The 20,462-nt window shown below is 45.7% G+C and overlaps 1 pseudogene; it reads right to left on the bottom strand.

Moving 5' to 3' along the window:
• LOC123055985 (receptor-like serine/threonine-protein kinase SD1-7) overlaps nucleotides 1-20,462 on the bottom strand; it is a 104,413-nt pseudogene that overhangs the window by 20,516 nt on the left and 63,435 nt on the right.

Here is a 20,462-nt window from a genome sequence, read left to right as displayed (position 1 = left end):
CCGGGTTCTCTGTCATATGGATGCTAGCGACATTGTCATATACGCGAGCCAAAAGGCGCAAACGGTCCCGGGCCATGGTAAGGCGACACCCGTGGGAGTACCGTGCGTGAGGCCGCAAAGTGATATGAGGTGTTACAGGCTAGATCGGTGTGACTTGGAATCGGGGTCCCGACAGCGTTGGTATCAGAGCCTGACTGCCTGTAGGATTACCAAGCCAAACTGGTCGACGTTGAGTCTAGAAATGCTTTAGTTATATAAGGGAATTGATTGTGGGAGGGAACGTAAGGCTCTTTTACTCCTTTACCTTATGCCCTTCTGATCTGAGTCACCCTCTTCTCTTCTACGGGGATTAAGAACTAGGCTTCTCATCTTTCTATCAGGATCACGTGTTACTAATCCGTAGACTATAGGATTGATGGATTTAAGCCTCAGTTCAGTTTCTACTATTTCCGTGTGTTCATAGTTGGTCTCGGAACCTTGATATTGTGCTTCTAAGTGGTTATGCCACCATTTTTGCAGGATGTCTCAAATCCTTTGAGCATTTACAGCCGTTATGCTGTCCAAGTCATCCCAGGTTTCTAAATAGTCCGATGCATTTGCAATCCTTTCTTTCCGTTCTCGATGTTCCTTTGGGCCAGATTAACCACACTAATCGTTGAGTTGAGGTACTCTGTTGCCTTGACATATATGTTGGAGTTATTATTATGACCCTAGGTGTCTTAGAGGACCACTTAGTAATCTAGCAATGCTTGCATCCCCAGTGTGATGATTCTGGCCACTATTCTCGAAAGCATCCCGTGATGCCATTTAGTTAGTAGGTATTCTATTCCCGGGTTTCTAAACTCGAGATTCACTCCACTTACTCCTGTTGATAGTGTTTGCTCGTTCCTTTAGGATATTAGTAACCTTTGTGATAGTCCTCGAGGTTCATGGTATATCCTTCTTCCAAATATCATGAACTGCTTATGGAAGAAGTTCCTCGCGGAACCGAAAGATCACAACTAGAGTGCTCTTGAGGAGTACTCCATTCATATTGTGACTCTGCCAGTCCTACCTTTCTGCATGGGTTATCTAGAAGAAACTTGTTGGACTTGGTTCGACATACTAATCTATGCATCCACAACTCAGAAAAACATATGTTCCTTTGAGTTGTCTCTCTTTAGTTATTTTCTGGCCCTCGTCTATCAATTGATAGTCAGGAGTAATTGTGCATTTGTGTTATCGATGCCTATTATTCTTGTGGTCTGTCAAGCCATTCTAATCCGGAATGACTAGGAGAAACAAACTCCAGTACCTCGTCCATCTCTGGGATTGGGTCAAAGTAGTTGTATTCCGCAGATCAAATGCCCAACCAGCTTTTGTTCTGTTCTACCTACGAGTATTACCCTCTTTATGTCAGGAATGTCATGAGGATTGCACCAACCCTTATGAATTCTTGTTGCAGTGATACTTCTGGCCATCGTTATTCATTCCTCGGTCTCCATGTTATTATAACCGGAATACCGACAAGCGAACTGTGATGTGTGAAATCTATACTCCTAGCAACTCCGTTGCTTGGTAGTTAATGGACAATACTCTCATTCCTATCGTGCTGGTTATTGAATCATCATCCTAAGATTGATCGTGCTACCAGTCCTTATTTCCGGTGCACTCTTCGATCAATGAGTTAGGATAGTGTCAGTCCTTGCTTATTCGGTCATATCGTCTTGCTCTGAAAAGCAAGATTGTTCTCGATCTTAATAACATGTCGGTGGATCGTGATTTTCCAAATATCTTCTTGGAAGTACCACCAGGTTGTCCCTGACCGATATGTTGAGTTCGTGATCAAGTTGGTTTTCCAATAAGCCACTCTTTCTCCAAGAATCTGTGTTGGATACCCCTGAGCCAGTTGGTTAAGCCAAACAACAACTTGGAGAGTTGGAAGACAAAAGCTTGCCAGCTTAGTTCATTTCAAGGGATATATTTCCGTGTGTTGAAGATAGATGATATCTTCATCGATTGGTCCCTATGATCAGTTGTTGGACCTATTGTCGTATCAAGACTTTGATTTGAGTATGGGCTATCATCAAATCAAATCAGAACCAACGATGTTCATGATGTTGTCTTACTCGTGGTTGATCCCTCGAGCATACACCATTATATCTTTTGGGTCTGACCAATGCTATCACTTGTTCACATAATTAGGGAATTCCATCTCCATGGAAACCTGGATGAATTGTTGTTGAGCCCATCAGCAACACTGCTACCTTCTCCATGACTCGTGTTGAACATCCAGCTAGTATTGGAAACTTTATAAGCATTATCTTCGTGTTCCGTTCATGAAGCATATGTTTGGATGAAAGTAGTGACTTCCTCTAATTCACGTGCATCTGATGCAAGTTGCCGTCGTGGATTTGAGAAAGTCAATGTTGCTTCTTTTGGAATCATCCCAAAATCGGTCATGCATACGTGCGTAGTATTCTGTGGTTCGGAGACTTGCAACCTTCGTTCTATATGTGTTCCTAGCACACCAAGCCACTGACTGATTTGTTCCAGGAGAAGGAGTTCCTTTTAAGAGCTAACCCGGGCTTAATTGAGAACTTCATTACCTGCGATGATGGTTCCCCTCCTGAACTCGGTAGTGTTTTATTATAAGACTACCATGTGATCATGCTTGTCTGGGACAGCGTGTTCACATGTTGTAGCAGAACCAGCTCATGTTTTGGAGCTTGCTATCGTAGTTCATCCCCTGAGAATCTCGCAACGTCATCTCGTCGATTTGTGTTGCAAACCTTCATTTTTCTTCCTAGACTCGATGAGTCTGGAATATCCTGCCACTAACCAGAACTGAATCTCGGGCATATGTGATGGTGGGAACATTTCCCAAGAATTATAATATTGCCCTCTCGATAACCGGTAAAGTGGATGTCGTGGCCAACACATCCAGCCGGAAGGCCTATTATTGTAGTATCTTGATTGAGGAAGTTTGCCACCTCCCCATAAGGATTTCTTAGGATTTATTCCACTAGTGATTCCCTATGGATTCTTGTGCACCCGAAGTCCAACCTACTACTTGATGTTCAAGATTCCAAGCCACATCTAATGGGTTACGCTAGAACATCAAGGAGAACATTAGAAGCGGAGTGCTAAATGTCTCTCGGTCGATCATCCAGATTCTGCTCCCTTGGCTTCGCTAAGGTCAAATCTGAGAAAGTGTTGTCCTCCTTTGCACCTGCATCCTCCATCACCATTCATCATGGTAGTATGATGTGTTGCCAGGATCCTCGACACGGATGTTGGTAAAACCTTGATGAATATGGAAATGCTCAAGTTCCTGAGAGCACGCACAAGCTCTAGGTGTTATCATCGGCACTAACTGGAATTGCTCCCAGTTTCCTTCGGTTATGCTAAACCTTTCAAACAGTAGATTCACTCTCTACTGTTGAGCTCCTCCCCAGTTACTAGAATCATTCCTAGCATTTGCATTTTTGTCCCAGCTTGCACCGTCATTGTGCCATCCTACCTTGGATTACCCTTCCCAGTAATTACTGATAAGGACCATCTTCAAAAGTGGTCCCACCAGGGGTTCCGACCATTTCCGGTGATAAGCAAATCACCCCTTGTGTTGTCTTCAACAAGGTAGTCCACATCGTCCATCCTAGCCCGAGTGTGTCGTTCTCCCGAACTCCCTCGAACGATCGTTTGTGATTGCCTTAGGCTGGCATAAAGAGTTTCAATGATATTTATATCAAAAGTAATTCCTTTTGCCACTTAAGGGAATATTTCTACAAGTCACCTTCCCTAAGGTGCCTCTATGGAATCATGGCAATTATCTCCTCGCTACTTTGAAACCATGCACCGTCTTATTCAGCGTGGAATTGTGCTTATCAACTTGAATCTTCGTTCTCTGTTTCACTTCATCCCTCTCTCGATGTATGTGTTGAGTCTCAGCTCAAGAGATACTCAACGTCGCATTCCGTGAGTTGATCGTGAGTTGCTCGATCTTTAAGGAGATCGATTTCTATAGAGTTTTCCCTTGTCGTCATCGTGTTGGATGAAGATCTCGAAAGCAAAGACGTCAACATTAATTGAAGCAACGGATCAACATCTTCGCGAAGAGCAATTGGATAATGAAGATGGTGTTAGCTTGTACCCTCTGTCTTCTTACCTCACGTCTTGAATCTCGGGACGAGATTCTTGTTTAGTGGGGGTGAGCTGTCACAGCCCCAGATCAGCCCTTGTCTGACTTTGCTTGTTCCTCATGCATCATGTTTAAATTTTGCTTAAACTTGAAATAGGGGTGATCAATCCCTAGCACCCAAAAGAACTCAACTAGGTTCAACTTAAAAACATTTTCAATGAACCCAAATGCCCTTTAGAAAAGTTCATGATTTTCGATAAAGGTAAAAACCTCTGCCAAAAATGATAAACATATTTCTAGGTCATTTTTGGATTTTTGAATTAACTCATATTGTATTTGAATTGGGGCATTTAAATCCTATAAATATTTTAAATGCTCTAATAATTCTGAAACTAGTTGAGGGCTGTTGGAAATATTTTCAAAAGTGCCCACAATTTTTATCAGGATTTTACAAAATGAGTTAGTATTTTTACTAATTCAAAATAGATCAAATAAATAGAAAACAGAAACAATTAAAGGAAAGAGAGAGAAAGGAGTATTACCTGGCGCTTACCTGGACTGGGCCGGCCCACCTGGCCCATGCCAGTCACCACCCACCTTTGCCAGTAGGCAGAGGAGGGGGACAGCGCACCGCCGCCGAGCACGCGCCCGCGCCACCTCCTGCTTCCCCGGCCCCTCCTGGCGATGCCACGACGACGCCCCGAAGCTCCTCGCTCCTCTCCCTCACTCTCTGCTCTCTCCCTCGCCCTCTGTCTCTCTCCCCACAGCACCACCGAACGGAGCCGTCGCCACCGTCGCCGTTGCCGTGGCCACCGAGCCCCCCCTCGCCTAGCTAGGATATCCAGAGGAACCGCCATCGTCTCCTACGTCTCCTCGACGAAGGAAGCAAGCCCCGACGCCCGGAAGCGTCGCCATCGAGCTTGTCCCCGCCGCCTCTGGCCGGAGATCGCCGGTGTCGATTCGCCTCGACCAGAGCGTCCCCGAGCCCGCTGAGTCCTCCCTTGAGATCACTGTGAGCCCCTGAACCGTTTCCCCCTACTCCCAGGCTCGATTGCGAGCTTTAGCTAGACTAGCCACCGTGCCCGAAGCTCGCCGCCGCATGAGCTCGTCGCCGTCGTGGCTCCGGCGACCAAATGGCCCCGCGCGTGCGTCCGTTGCACTCGCGACGTTCCGTAGAGCAACTCTAGCGCGATAGCCCGTTTGTTTGCAAGCCGCAGCGCTAACCCCCGCACCCACCCGAGCTCCGGCGGCCGCCCAAGTGCTCGCCGCCGGCGAACCAGGCCACCCCGCGACCTTCTGACACCTCCCCTGGATGCGGAAGAGCGTGGGCTACCTCCTGGTGGTTCCCGCGCGTTCAACCGCCGTCTGTAGCTCAAGTCCGGCGAGTTGCCGCCGCAGTTTTGGTTGTCGCCGGCGAAACTCCGGCGAGGACCGACGTGGCGCAGTCATTAGCGCTAATCCCTGCCAGCTCAGCCGCCCTTAGCCACTGACAATGGGCCCCGCAGCAGGTCAAAGTGCTAGTCAACGCGGGATTAGTGACTGTCTCACTGACCAGTGGACCCCACTGGTCAGGTTTGACCTGGAACGGGTCCGTTGACCTGCTGAGGTCAGCATGACCTAATGCTGACGCAGTTAATCATTTTCTGGTTTTGAAATAATTAAGAAAATTCCAGAAAATGCCCTAACTTCTAAAATTCATAGAAATTCAACCGTAGCTCCAAATGAAATGATTTATATATGAAAAATTATCAGAAAAATCCAAAGAATCTGTTTATGGCATCCTCATGCATGTTTGAACAACTTACAGCCACTGTATATGACAATTTGAATAAATGGCATTTGAAATGTCTTATATGGAGTTTGAATTTGAACCTAAGGTTCAAACCAACTCCATTTAATATGTTGCTAGCTGCATTAGCTCAAAACACATTCATATTGCCATGTCATGATCATGCATCATATTGTGCATTGCATTGATTGTGTTTCCTCTCTGTTGCCGGTATTGTCCCCTCTCGATAGCCGTGTTTCCGACGATGAGTTCGATGACACTAATGAAGACTCAATGCTATCTTCGGAAGTGTCAGGCAAGCATAACCCCTTGTTCATTCCGATACAATCCCACTCTCTCGCTCCTGCTCTCTTTACTGCATTAGGAAAACAACGATTCAACTGTTACATGCTGTGGTAGTTGAACCCCTTATCCTCTGCATGACCTGTCATTGTCACAGTAAATAGATGAAACCCACTAGCATGAGTAGGAGTTGTTTGAGCCCTGATGTGCCTACTCATTCATGCTTGTTTGTCATGCCTGCTATTGCTTAGAGTTGTGTCAGGTCTGATTCATCGGGGATGAATTGGAATGGTGATGAACATGTCCTACTGTGTGTGAGCTAAGTGTGTGAACACGATTTGGTAAAGGTAGCGGTGAGAGGCCATGTAGGAGTACATGGTGGGTTGTCTCATTGCAGCCGTCCTCAGGAACTGAGTTCTGTGTTTGTGATCCATGATACAGTTACTACCACGCATTGGGCCCGAAACCAATGGACCCTCTCGGCTTCTTAATCACCCTTGTCCTCTGTCCAGGAGTTGCAAGTAGTTTCTGGTGTTTGTAGTATGCTGGAGGCCGTGGGCAGCGCTGACCGGAGGGGTGGGCTGTGATGCGGTAGGCACGTGGCCGGTGTACCGGGCGCCCGTTTGGTGTCTCGGAACCCTGCACACATCGTTCGGGGCCGTATGTGGAAACCTCGGCCGGACTCCCTGCGGATGGAACCTGAATAGGCGATAAACCTGGACTAGAGACTTGAGTGTTTAGGTAGGCTGTGGCCGACACCCTCGCTGGGCTTCCGCTTGAAGGTTGCCGAGTACATGTCGTGTAACGGCGGTAAGTGGTGAGAGCGTGTGTGTCGAAGTACACCCCTGCAGGGTTAATATGATCTATTCGAATAGCCGTGTCCGCGGAAATGGACTTCTGGGTTGCCTATAACAGTTCATAGACAAGTGAAAGTGGATACTCTAAAATGCGCAAGATAAGCGTGAGTGCTATGGATGGCGTTCTCGTAGGGAGACGGGAGCGGATCCATAGTGGAGTATTGATATGGTGAATATGTGGACTCGTGTGCGCCACCTCAAAAGAGTTGCTTGCAGTCGTAGTTCAGGATAGCCACCGAGTCAAAGCTGGCTTGCTGCAGTTAAACTCCACCACCCCCTTTGTTGATACCGATGCATATGTAGATAGTTCTGATGTAAGTCTTGCTGGGTACATTTGTACTCACGTTTGCCTATTTTATGTTTTGCAGAGAGACGTCAGTCTCGCTAGTAGTTCCGTGTGGACTTCGACGTTTAGCTTGATACCTCAGCTACGATCTTGTGCCCTCGGCAGGATCTAGTAAATAGTCAGGCTTCTCAGCCTTTTTCATTTGTAGATGTCTGTACTCAGACATGTTAAGCTTCCGCATGTGCTTTGACTTGTATGCTCTGAATGTTGGGTCATGAGACCCATGTTTGTAATATCTGGCTCTTCGGAGCCTAATGAATAAATACTCTGAGTCGTAGAGTCTTGTTGTGATGCCATGTTGTATTTGCACATATCGAGCATATTGTGTGTATGATTGAAATGCTTGGTATGTGTGGGATTCGACAATCTAGTTGTCTATCCTTAGCAGCCTCTCTTATGGGGAAATGTAGTCTAGTGCCTCCTTGAGCCATAGTAGTCCGCTACAGCCCGGTTCACCGGAGTCCTGCTAGCCCAGCACTACTGCTCTGGACACTTGACTGGCCGGCATGTGTTTCATATCGTTCCTGTGTCTGTCCCCTCGGGGAAATGTCACGCGGTGACATCCGGAGTCCTGCCTAGCCTGCTACAGCCGGGTTCCCGGAGTCCTGTTAGCCCAGTGCTACAGCCCGGATTCTCACGCTGCTGACCGACACGTTCGATGTTGATTCCCGTATGCCTGTCCCCATACGTTAGTGCCGCTTTGGGTTCACGACTAGCCATGTCGGCCCGGGTTCTCTGTCATATGGATGCTAGCGACATTGTCATATACGCGAGCCAAAAGGCGCAAACGGTCCCGGGCCATGGTATGGCGACACCCGTGGGAGTACCGTGCGTGAGGCCGCAAAGTGATATGAGGTGTTACAGGCTAGATCGGTGTGACTTGGAATCGGGGTCCCGACACCATGGCCGAACACAACGCCTCCGTCGAGCTCCTCGTCGTGGCCACGCTCGCCGATGAGCTCGTCCGAACTCGCAGTCGTGCTCAGCACGCGCGTAGGGCCCCGTAGCGCTAGCTAGCTCACTCCGCCGTGTCGTGTATCACCGGATCCGCCCATGCCCGAACTCCGGAGCCGCCTTCGCCGCTCGCCGTCGCTGTCTCCGGCCTTTCCCGGTCAAGCCGCCGCCGCAGCTCACATCGCCGGCGCGCGTGCCCTGCCCTGCTCCCCCCACACGCCTGCCACAGCCTGCATCGGCCCGGCGTGCCTCGCTGCATCGCCGTGCGCGCAGCCCCACCCCGCGCCTACCCACCACCTCCTGCTAGCGCCGCTCGCGCTCATCGCGCCTCGCTCGCCTGCCGCAGTTCTCGCGGCCGGTTGCGTCCCCTGGCCGCGCCGCGCCGGCGCCCCCGCTAGCCTCGTCGAGGCCATGGCCTCGCCCGGGCGTAGCGCCCCTCGGGCACGGGCGCCCACCCGTTAACCCGCCCGGCCCGCTGGCCTTGTGCCACTGGCCTATGGGCCCCAGCGCCTTGGCCTAAAAAAATTAATTAAAATTAGTTAAATAGATTAATTAATTAATCAACGAATTAATTAACTTAATTAATTTAGATTAATTAACATAACTTAATTAACCTGTCTAATTAAGCTAGCTAACATTCTATGACAATGGGACCCCTGTCAGTTTGGCTGGTCAACAGGTCAAAGTTGACTGCTGACATCACTCTGACCTCATGCTGACATAATTATTCATTTTCTATCGAATTTAATAATTGATAATAATTTTAGAAAATGGCTAAAACAAGAATAAATCATAGAAAATAATCCGTAGCTCGGATGAAAAATCTTTATACAAGAAAGTTGCTCAGAATGACGAGACGAATCCGAATACGCTCCCCGTTCATCTGTCACATGCCCCTAGCATAGCGAACATCGAACTTTTCCCCTCCGGTTCGTCTGTCCGAAAATGCCTAACTCCGAGAAAACTTTCCGGACGTTATCCCCCTTCGCCGGTATCGTGTAACACTTCGTTAGAATACCCCTACTCTGCGTATTGTCATGTTATACACTTGTTTGCTCTGTATTTACTGTTTCTTCCCCCTCTTCTCTTCGGTAGACCCCTTGACGGCTGCCGATGCCGCTGTGATCGACTACGTCACCGACGACCCCTCCTTCTTGTCTGAGCAACCAGGCAAGCCCCCCCCTTTGATCATCCCGATATCGCCCATTCCATCCTCTCATGCTTGCATTAGATTTTGCTACTGTTGTTGTTTGCTCCTATTCTGATGCATAGCCTGCTTTTGTAACCTGCTCATTGTACCTTACCTGCTTATCCTAAACTGCTTAGTATAGGTTGGTTAGTGATCCATCAGTGACCCCCACCTTGTCCTTGTTGCCCCTGCTTCATCATCGATGACTCGATCAACGTGATCGACGACCAGAGCCCGACACCTCACATCACATCACGCCCGCTTTTTGCTGCTCGACTCTGCAGAGCTACTATCGAGTGCCGAGGGTGATCCCTCAAAAGGCACTCCTGATGATAATTCTGTAGTGTAGCTATTCAGTCGTGGTCATCGAGGGTGATTTCCTCTTTCACCATTCCCGATACGGCTATATCGTGCAACACCTCAAGTGTGAACCTCGAGGGTGGACCCTCTTACGTTCACCTTGATGACTACATCGAGTGGAATCCTCCGTCGGTGATTCCTCGGGTTTTCCCCTTGATGTTTGGACACACGGTTACCTTGACTTTACTTGAGACCTTTGTTGAAGTCGGGTCGGCCCTGAGGGGTACCCGCGAGTTGATGTGAAAGTCGGGCGGGCCCTTTGAGCACCCGCGAGTTTTCTACATGTCACGGCCGGGCAGTCTGGGCCCTTGCCGTAGGTCCATGAGACGGGGCGACGGGGTCACATTATCGTGAGTCTCTGCTCGTCTCCGCGAGCCCCCAATGCACTAATGAGTTTGGGTATTTGTTCTGAGTTGGCCTTTGGCCTTTGCGCACTAACCACCACGCGAGACTAGATATGGGCCTCGACGTCGCAGTATCAGCTGAAGCTTTGTCAGACGTCCAGTTCAGCACTGCGGCATGGTCGGATCATGCTGGCCATCTGAGGCGGTGCTGGTATCCACCCTACTCGCAACGAGCCGGAGTGCAACGGGCGATGGGCCCAAGACCCCGGGGCACTTAGGATGTATACCGGCGGGGACCTCTCTGCTGAGCCTAGGTAGGGCTGCGAGGTGTTGATCTTCCGAGGCCGGGCATTGACCCCAGAAAGGTGTGTCCGGCCAGAGTGATCGAGCGTGTTGGGTAACGTGGTGCACCCCTGCAGGGAAGATATATATATATACTAATACCGTGTCCACGGTAATGGACGTTCAGACTTGTATCCGGATCTTATATAACTAGAAATGGATACTTGAGATATGTGATGGATATGTGGCTCCGAGATTACTTTCTCGTAGGGAGTCGAGGAAGGATCTCTGGGCGTTGATGTTACAACATGGTTGTTAAATATAAACTGCTATTCTTTACTCTTCTACATGCTGCAAGATGCTTGGAGCTGCTTGAAGATGCTAGTCTTCGATAGGCTAGGCCTTCCCCTCTATTCTGGCTTTCTGCAGTTTAGTCCACAGATACAGCCCTTCCTTTTGATACCAATGCATACTTAGTTTAGATCTGATGCTTGCGAGTACTTTGGATGAGTACTCACGGTTGCTTTGCTCCCCCTTTTCCCCCTTCCTTCTTCTTTCCGGTTGATGCAACCAGATGGTGGATCCCTGGAGCCAGATGCCACCACCGACGAATACTACTACATGGAGACCGCCGACGACTAGGAGTAGTTAGGAGGTCCCAGGCAGGAGGCCTTGCCTCTTCGATCATTGATTTTTGTGCTAGCCTTCTTAAGGCAGCCTTGTTTAACTTGATGTCTGTACTCAGATATTGTTGCTTCCGCTAACGCTTGTGTTTCGAGCATCTGTATTCGAGCCCTCGAGGCCCCTGGCTTGTAAGATGAAGCTTGTATTGTTTTATTTGTGTCTAGAGTTGTGTTACGATATCTTCCCGTGAGTCCCTGATCTTGATCGTACACATTTGCGTGTATGATTAGTGTATGGTTGAATCGGGGGCGTCACACCCCTGCATAGTTCACCCCCCAACCGTGCTGACTAGACCACACACAGAAATACAAACCCCTTATGTCTCTATAACGAGCAGACACACATTTCAAAACGGAAGTAGGAACATTAGAATCATATGAAATTCGTATTTGAACAAATAAACTAAGGAATTATGAGTGGCATAATGTTTAGCTTCAAGGGTGGAGTGTTGGTAGTGCGACACAAAGCAAGTAGGCAGATTGTATTCCATGTAAAAGATCGAAGCCTATGTAAAAGCTGGAAATGACACTTTCTTTCTATACATTGCAGTGTTCGTTGCCCACACATGATGGAAGAGATCACATAGAGAAATACTATTCACTCATGTCTACGGTTGCAGTATTTAGAAACAGGGTGGTCCACCCTAAAAGAATATTGACAACAAATATGACAATGCAAGCATAGATGTAGTGAATCAATCATTTACTTGTGAGCTTACTAGGACAAGTATGCAGAATTGTAACTGCAGTAAGAGACCGTCCAAAATCTGAATCAAGAAGTTTGTCTAGCACTTATTGTTTGCAACTAATCAACGTGAATAATTGGATATTATATCAAATGAGTAAGAAAGACAAGTAAAATTGTCAACAAACCTGGCTTGCAGTAGTAATCTGGGTCAATGTCACTACGACCAACAATCCAAAATGACTAGTGTCTGTTCCTAGGGCCGGAATTTTGAAAACCCTGTGAACTCTACTGATACTAAAGATTACCGAAATACATCTGAACCATTATGTTTAGGTAGAACTGAGCACACAACAAACCCTAATGACAGTCCTGCCTAATGAGTAATGAATCAATTAGAAAATGGGTGATGAGGAGTGGTTGCTGAGTGCTGAGGACTTATCTCAGGATAAATCGGGTTGGCTTAGTGGGTGCTGCACGCCTGAGCCCTGAACGGATTGGGAAGGTAGGCACGGCGGCGCGCCCGGGCAGCGGTAACGCTGTTGGGCGAGCGGCTCCTGACCTCCTGTTAGTCCGGCGTCTCCTCCTAGAGTCATGCCGTCCGGGGACAGCAAGTCACCGGCGAGGCAGGCGGCTGAGGGCGAGTAGAGATCAGAAGCGCGCGGCAGAACAGAGGGGAATCGGGGCCTGGGATGACCCATAATCCTAGGGTGGGCCGGCCCCTATGGGCACCCTGTAGAGATACACACCCGAGCGGCGAACATGCATTTTCGAAACTAATTTAGGAACATTTAGCTGACCAATTAAACAAATCTGTTTTAATAATATCAGATTCATATTTGAACAACTAAGCTTGTTTAGCTTGATGGGTCGAGCAGTGCTATTATGACACGAAGCACGTATTCTGATCGTATAGTGATCATAAAAGGGGGAAACCGGAAATGATATTTAGCAGCCATTGTTTGCTTCGAACTAAGAACTAAATTCTAAGAGATGAAAAGAAATTAGAGTAACCAAGTTAAGATCTATTTTCTGGTTGAGATCAAAAAGTTGAGGAGATATGAAGTACCACCACTCTTGCGGCGCCGTGTAGGCATCGGGGGTGCGATGGCTGTCGGTGGCATTGCAGCATATCTGCGACGGTAGACGGGTGCATCGGGGGATAAGTCCCGTTGCGGTGGAAGAGAAGGTCGTGTGAGTGGCCCCGGCAAAGAGGACGACGGCACCGATGAAGCGAGAGGACATGATGGAAGGCTCTTGCTCCGTCACCGTGGATGAGAAACGTCCATCTCTAGCAGTCGACAATGCGGTCTTGGTAGGCGCTCCGGCATGGTGGAGGACGGTGGCGATGGATGTGGTGGAGGACGACGGTGATGGATGTGGTGGAGGACGGCGGCGATGGATGGGGTGGCGAACGGAGGCTGGTGTGGGGATGGTGTTCTAGTGCGGACGGTGTATGAATGGGAAAATGGAGGGAGAGGTATGGGGAACCATGTTTTTGGGACGCGCCTGTCTGAAATATGGGAAAGTTACGAACTTAGCCCCCGTTTAAAATTTGGACGTCTCATCGGTTGGGGATACGACGGTAATCTCGCATCTCGCCAATATTTCCCAAAGCGATTTCGGGCGAGGAGAGGGTGGTTGGCGCCCATGATGTATGAACGGGGCTGACAGGTAGGGCGGTTGTGTCACGTGTGAGTGAAGTTACAAACCTGCCCCTATTGAAAATATTTGCCTACATCGATTTCGGCCGAGTCGAGTTTGTTTTGCCGCCCACCGTGTATGAATGGGGAAATGGAGGGAGAAACAGAGGTCTTTCGGACGAGCTTGAATCCAATGTGTTTTGCCGCCCATGTTTGGCGCCCACTGATACGTCTCCGTTGTATCTACTTTTCCAAACACTTTTGCCCTTGCTTTGGACTCTAACTTGCATGATTTGAATGGAACTAACCCGGACTGACGTTGTTTTCAGCAGAATTGCCATGGTGTTATTTTTGTGCAGAAATAAAAGTTCTCGGAATGACCTGAAAATCAACGGAGATTATTTTTGGAAATAATAAAAAATACTGGCGAAAGAATCAAGACCAGGGGGCCCACCCCTGTCCACGAGGGTGGGGGCGCGCCCCCTGCCTCGTGGGCCCCCTGGAGCTCCACCGACCTCAACTCCAACTCTATATTCACGTTCGGGGAGAAAAAAATCAGAGCGAAGGATTCATCGCGTTTTACGATACGGAGCCGCCGCCAAGCCCTAATCTCTCTCGGGAGGGCTGATCTGGAGTCCGTTCGGGGCTCCGGAGAGGGGAACCCGTCGCCGTCGTCATCATCAACCATCCTCCATCACGAATTTCATGATGCTCACCGCCATGCGTGAGTAATTCTGCCGTAGGCTTGCTGGACGGTGATGGGTTGGATGAGATTTATCATGTAATCGAGTTATTTTTGTTAGGGTTTGATCCCTAGTATGCATTATGTTCTGAGATTAATGTTGCTATGACTTTGCTATGCTTAATGCTTGTCACTAGGGCCCGAGTGCCATGATTTCAGATATGAACCTATTATGTTTTCATGAAGATATGTGAGTTCTTGATCCTATCTTGCAAGTCAATAGTCACCTACTATGTGTTATGATCCGGCAACCCCGAAGTGACAATAATCGGGACCACTCCCGGTGATGACCGTAGTTTGAGGAGTTCATGTATTCACTAAGTGTTAATGCTTTGGTCCGGTACTCTATTAAAAGGAGGCCTTAATATCCCTTAGTTTCCAATAGGACCCCGCTGCCACGGGAGGGTAGGACAAAAGATGTCATGCAAGTTCTTTTCCATAAGCACGTATGACTATATTCGGAATACATGCCTACATTACATTGATGAATTGGAGCTAGTTCTGTGTCACCCTATGTTATGACTGTTACATGATGAACCGCATCCGGCATAATTCTCCATCACCGATCCAATGCCTATGAGCTTTTCACATATTGTTCTTTGCTTATTTACTTTTCCGTTGCTACTGTTACAATCACTACAAAACCCAAAAATATTACTTTTGCTACCGCTACCATTACTTCCATACTACTTTGCTACTAAATACTTTTTTGCAGATACTAAGTTATCTAGTGTGGTTGAATTAACAACTCAACTGCTAATGCTTGAGAATATTCTTTGGCTCCCCTTGTGTCGAATCAATAAATTTGGGTTGAATACTCTACCCTCGAAAACTGTTGTGATCCCCTATACTTGTGGGTTATCAAGACTATTTTCTGGCGCCGTTGCCGGGGAGCATAGCTCTATTCTTTGAGTCACTTGGGATTTATATCTGCTGGTCACTATGAAGAACTTGAAAGACGCGAAAACAAAAATTTATCCCTCAACTACGAGGGGAGGTAAGGAATTGCCATCTAGCTCTGCACTTGATTCACCTTCTTTTTTGAGTAAACTTGCGACACCTAAACCTGCTTCTGCTATTAATTCTGATATGTCGCATGTTATTGATGATGCCACTTCTTCTATGCTTGATAATACTGTGCCACTAGGTGAATTTCTTGATGAACAACTTGCTAGGGCTAGAGAGAATGAAATTATTGAAACTGATAATATTGATGAAAGTGATGATGAAGATTCTCCCCTTAGCCTGTTGTGCCTGAGGGTTATGTTATGGATGAAGAAACTGCTAGAGACTTTCTTGCTTGCAATGATAGAAGTGATCTTAAGAAATTATTAGCTAAACTGAAAGAAAAATATCTGAATGCTAGAATGAAATATGATCCTGCTTATGCTACTTCACCTATCTTTGTTACTGATAAGGATTATGATTTCTCAGTCGATCCTGAGATAATTACTTTGGTTGAATCTGATCCTTTTTATGGCTATGAATCTGAAACTGTTGTGGCACATCTTACTAAATTAAATGATATAGCCACCCTATTCACTAATGATGAGAAAACTCGCTATTATTGTATCCTTAAATTATTTCTGTTCTCATTAAAGGGTGATCCTAAGATATGGTTTAATTCTATTGATCCTGGTTGTGTGCGTAGTCCCCAGGATATGATTTATTACTTCTCTGCTAAATATTTCCCTGCTCATAAGAAACAAGCTGCTTTAAGGGATATATATAATTTTGTGCAAATTGAAGAAGAGAATCTCCCACAAGCTTGGGGGAGGCTTCTCCAATTACTTAATGCTTTGCCTGATCATCCTCTCAAGAAAAATGAAAATACATGATATCTTTTATAATGGACTAACCGATGCTTCCAGAGACCACCTGGATAGTTGTGCTGGTTGTGTTTTCAGGGAAAGAACTGTTGATGAAGCTGAAATTTTATTGAATAATATGTTGACCAATGAAAATAATTGGACACTTCCTGAACCAACTCCTAAGCCAACTCCAAAGAAAAGGGGTATTCAATTTCTCAGTCCTGAAGATATGCAAGAGGCAAAGAAATCTATGAAAGAAAAAGGCATAAAAGCTGAAGATGTTAAGAATTTACCTCCTGTGGAAGAAATACATGGTCTTAATTTGCCGCCTGTCAAAGAAATACATGGTCTTGATAACCCGACACAGGTAGTAAAGGTCAATTCCCTCTATAGATTTGATGAAGGTGATATTCCTCGTTACAAGTCTGCTAGCCAATGCTTAGATGAGTTTGATAATTTTATGGTTAAAGCAAGAAGATTTTAATGCTTATTTTGGTAGACAATTAAAACGCAATGCTTATATGATTGAACACTTGAGTGATTATATGTCTATAGTTAAAGGTGAACTTAAACTCATTAGTAAACATGCTTCTATGGTTACCACTCAAGTAGAACAAGTGCTTGCTACCTCTTGAGCACTGCGTAGGTTTTCCCTTGAAGAGGAAAGGGTGATGCATCAAAGCAGCGTAAGTATTTCCCTCAGTTTTTGAGAACCAAGGTATCAATCCAGTAGGAGGCCACTGATACGTATCCAACGTATCTATATTTTTTTATTGTTCTATGTTATATTATATTCTGTCTTGGACATTATTGGGCTTTATTATACACTTTTATATTATTTTTGGGACTAACCTATTAACCAGAGGCCCAGCCCAGAATTGCTGTTTTTTTGCCTATTTCAGAGTTTCGCAGAAAAAGAATATCAAACGGAGTCCAAACGGAATGAAACCTTCGGGAACGTGATTTTCGGAACGAACGTGATCCAGAGGACTTGGACCCTACGTCAAGACATCAACCAGGAGGGCACGAGGTAGGGGGCGCGCCTACCCCCCCCCCCCAGGCACGCCCTCCACCCTCGTGGGCCCCCTGTTGCTCCACCGACGTACTCCTTCCTCCTATATATACCTACGTACCCCCAAACTACCAGATACGGAGCCAAAAACCTAATTCCACCCCGTGAGATCCCATCTTGGGGCCTGTTCCGGAGCTCCACCGGAAGGGGCATCGATCATGGAGGGCTTCTACATCAACACCATAGCCTCTCCGATGATGTGTGAGTAGTTTACCTCAGACCTTCGGGTCCATAGTTATTAGCTAGATGGTTTCTTCTCTCTTTTTGGATCTCAATACAATGTTCTCCCCCTCTCTCATGGAGATCTATTCGATGTAATCTTCTTTTGCGGTGTGTTTGTTGAGACCGATGAATTGTGGGTTTATGATCAAGTTTATCTATGAACAATATTTGAATCTTCTCTGAATTCTTTTATGTATGATTGGTTATCTTTACAAGTCTCTTCGAATTATCAGTTTGGTTTGGCCTACTAGATTGATCTTTCTTGCAATGGGAGAAGTGCTTAGCTTTGGGTTCAATCTTGCGGTGTCCTTTCCCAGTGACAGTAGGGGCAGCAAGGCACGTATTGTATTGTTGCCATCGAGGATAACAAGATGGGGTTTATATCATATTGCATGAGTTTATCCCTCTACATCATGTCATCTTACTTAAAGCGTTACTCTGTTCTTATGAACTTAATACTCTAGATGCATGCTGGATAGCGGTCGATGTGTGGAGTAATAGTAGTAGATGCAGGCAGGAGTCGGTCTACTTGTCGCGGACGTGATGCCTATATACATGATCATACCTAGATATTCTCATAACTATGCTCAATTTTTTCAATTTCTCAACAGTAATTTGTTCACCCATCGTAATACTTATGCTCTCGAGAGAAGCCACTAGTGAAACCTATGCCCCCCGGGTCTATTTTCCATCATATTAATCTTCCATCAACAAGCTATTTTCATTGCCTTTTATTTTACTTTGCATCTTTATCATAAAAATACCAAAAATATTATCCTATCGTATCTATCAGATCTCACTCTCGTAAGTGACCCTGTAGGGATTGACAACCCCTTATCGTGTTGGTTGCGAGGATTTATTTGTTTGTGTAGGTGCGGGGGACTCGTGCGTGGCCTCCTACTGGATTGATACCTTGGTTCTCAAAAACTGAGGGAAATACTTACGCTACTTTGCTGCATCACCCTTTCCTCTTCAAGGGAAAACCAACGCAGTGCTCAAGAGGTAGCAAGAAGGATTTCTGGCGCTGTTGCCGGGGAGTCTACGCAAAAGTCAACATACCAAGTACCCATCACAAACCCTTATCTCCCGCGTTACATTATTTGTCATTTTCCTCTCGTTTTCCTCTCCCCCACTTCACCCTTGCCGTTTTATTCGCCCTCTCTTTTTTGTTCGCCTCTTTCTCGCTTGCTTGTCGTTATGGCTAGCTCGGTCTTTATCCCTTCATCTCCCAACTTTGAAGTCCTCCACTTCAAGAAAAGACAAGGGGAAAATTTAAAAGATGCTTGGTTCAGGATGCTCGAATCTTATCGTAATTGCAATATAGAGGGAGATCTTAAAATTTTTCTTCACAATTTTTATGTTGGGCTAACCTTGCCCATAGACAACTCCTCGATTTTCCGTCAAAGGCAATTTTATCGATACTGATCCTAGCTTCACTTATGAGATCATAGAGGGGATAGTGGGAGTTCTCCCCCTACAAAAAGTATCATCCTTTACCCAAGAAGAGACTCAAATCCTAGATAAATTATGTGAGTTACAAAAAGTTGTTGAACCTCTTAAAAGTATTGGTGGGAATATCAACCGCATGAATAATCTGATTACACTTTGCAATAAGCGGCTGGATACTTTAGATCAAAACATCACCGAGCATAACTCCATTAAGAAATTTCCTAACAAAGATGGCAATACCTAGATCTATCCTTGCTTTTATGCCTAGCTAGGGGCGTTAAACGATAGCGCATCTTGGGAGGCAACCCAATTTCATTTTTTTTTGCTTCTTGCTTCTGTTTAGGAATAACTATTTTATCTAGCCTCTGGTTAGATGTGTTTTTATGTTTTAATTAGTGTTTCTGCCAAGTTTAACCTATAGGATCTTCTTGGATGATACTTATTTGATCTTGCTGAAAATTCCAGAAACTTTCTGTTCACGAAAATAATTGTTAAAAATCACCAGAACGTGATAAAATATTGATTCCAATTGCTGCTGATCAATAAACAAAATTTCTAGGTTTTCCTATTTTGGCTGAATTTTGAGTTCCATAAGTTTGCGTTAGTTACAGATTACTACAGACTGTTCTGTTTTTGACAGATTCTGTTTTTCGTGTGTTGTTTGCTTATTTTGATGAATCTATGGCTAGTAAAATAGTTTATAAACCATAGAGAAGTTGGAATACAGTAGGTTTAACACCAATATAAATAAAGAATGAGTTAATTACAGTACCTTGAAGAGGTCTTTTGTTTTCTTTCGCTAACGGAGCTTACGAGATTTTCTGCTGAGTTTTGTGTTGTGAAGTTTTCAAGTTTTGGGTGAAAGATTTGATGGATTATGGAACAAGGAGTGGAAAAAGCCTAAGCTTGGGCATGCCATGGCACCCCAAGATAATGTAAGTACACCTAAAAGCCAAAGCTTGGGGATGCCCCGGAAGGCATCCCCTCTTTCGTCTACTTCCATCGGTAACTTTACTTGGAGCTATATTTTTATTCACCACATGATATGTGTTTTGCTTGGAGCATCTTGTATTATTTGAGTCTTTGTTAGTTTACCAAAACAATCCTTGCTGTACACACCTTTTGAGAGAGTCACACTTGATTCGGAATTTATTAGAATACTCTATGTGCTTCACTTATATTTTTTGAGCTATATAGTTTTTGCTCTAGTGCTTCACTTATATCTTTTAGAGCACGGTGGTGGATTTGTTTGATAGAAACAGTTGATCTCTCATGCTTCACTTATATTATTTTGAGAGTCTTAAAATAGCGTGGCAATTTGCTTTAATTAATATCATGATAAATTTGATGCTTGATAATTGTTTTGAGATATAAAGGTAGTAATATCATAGTTGTGCTAGTTGAGTAATTATGGAATTGAAAAATACATGTGTTGGATTTTGTGATGCCCATAGCATGCACGTATGGTGAACCGTTATGTAACGAAGTCGGAGCATGAAGTATTTGTTGATTGTCTTCCTTCGTGTGGCTGTCAGGATCGCGCGATGGTTAACTCCTACCAACCCTTCCCCTAGGAGCATGCGTAGTAGTACTTTGCTTCGAGGGCTAATACATTTTTGCAATAAGTATATG

This window comes from Triticum aestivum, chromosome 2D, assembly GCF_018294505.1.
Source record: "Triticum aestivum cultivar Chinese Spring chromosome 2D, IWGSC CS RefSeq v2.1, whole genome shotgun sequence".
Classification (NCBI taxonomy): Eukaryota; Viridiplantae; Streptophyta; class Magnoliopsida; order Poales; family Poaceae; genus Triticum; species Triticum aestivum.
This window is presented reverse-complemented; position numbering and strand designations above follow the sequence as displayed.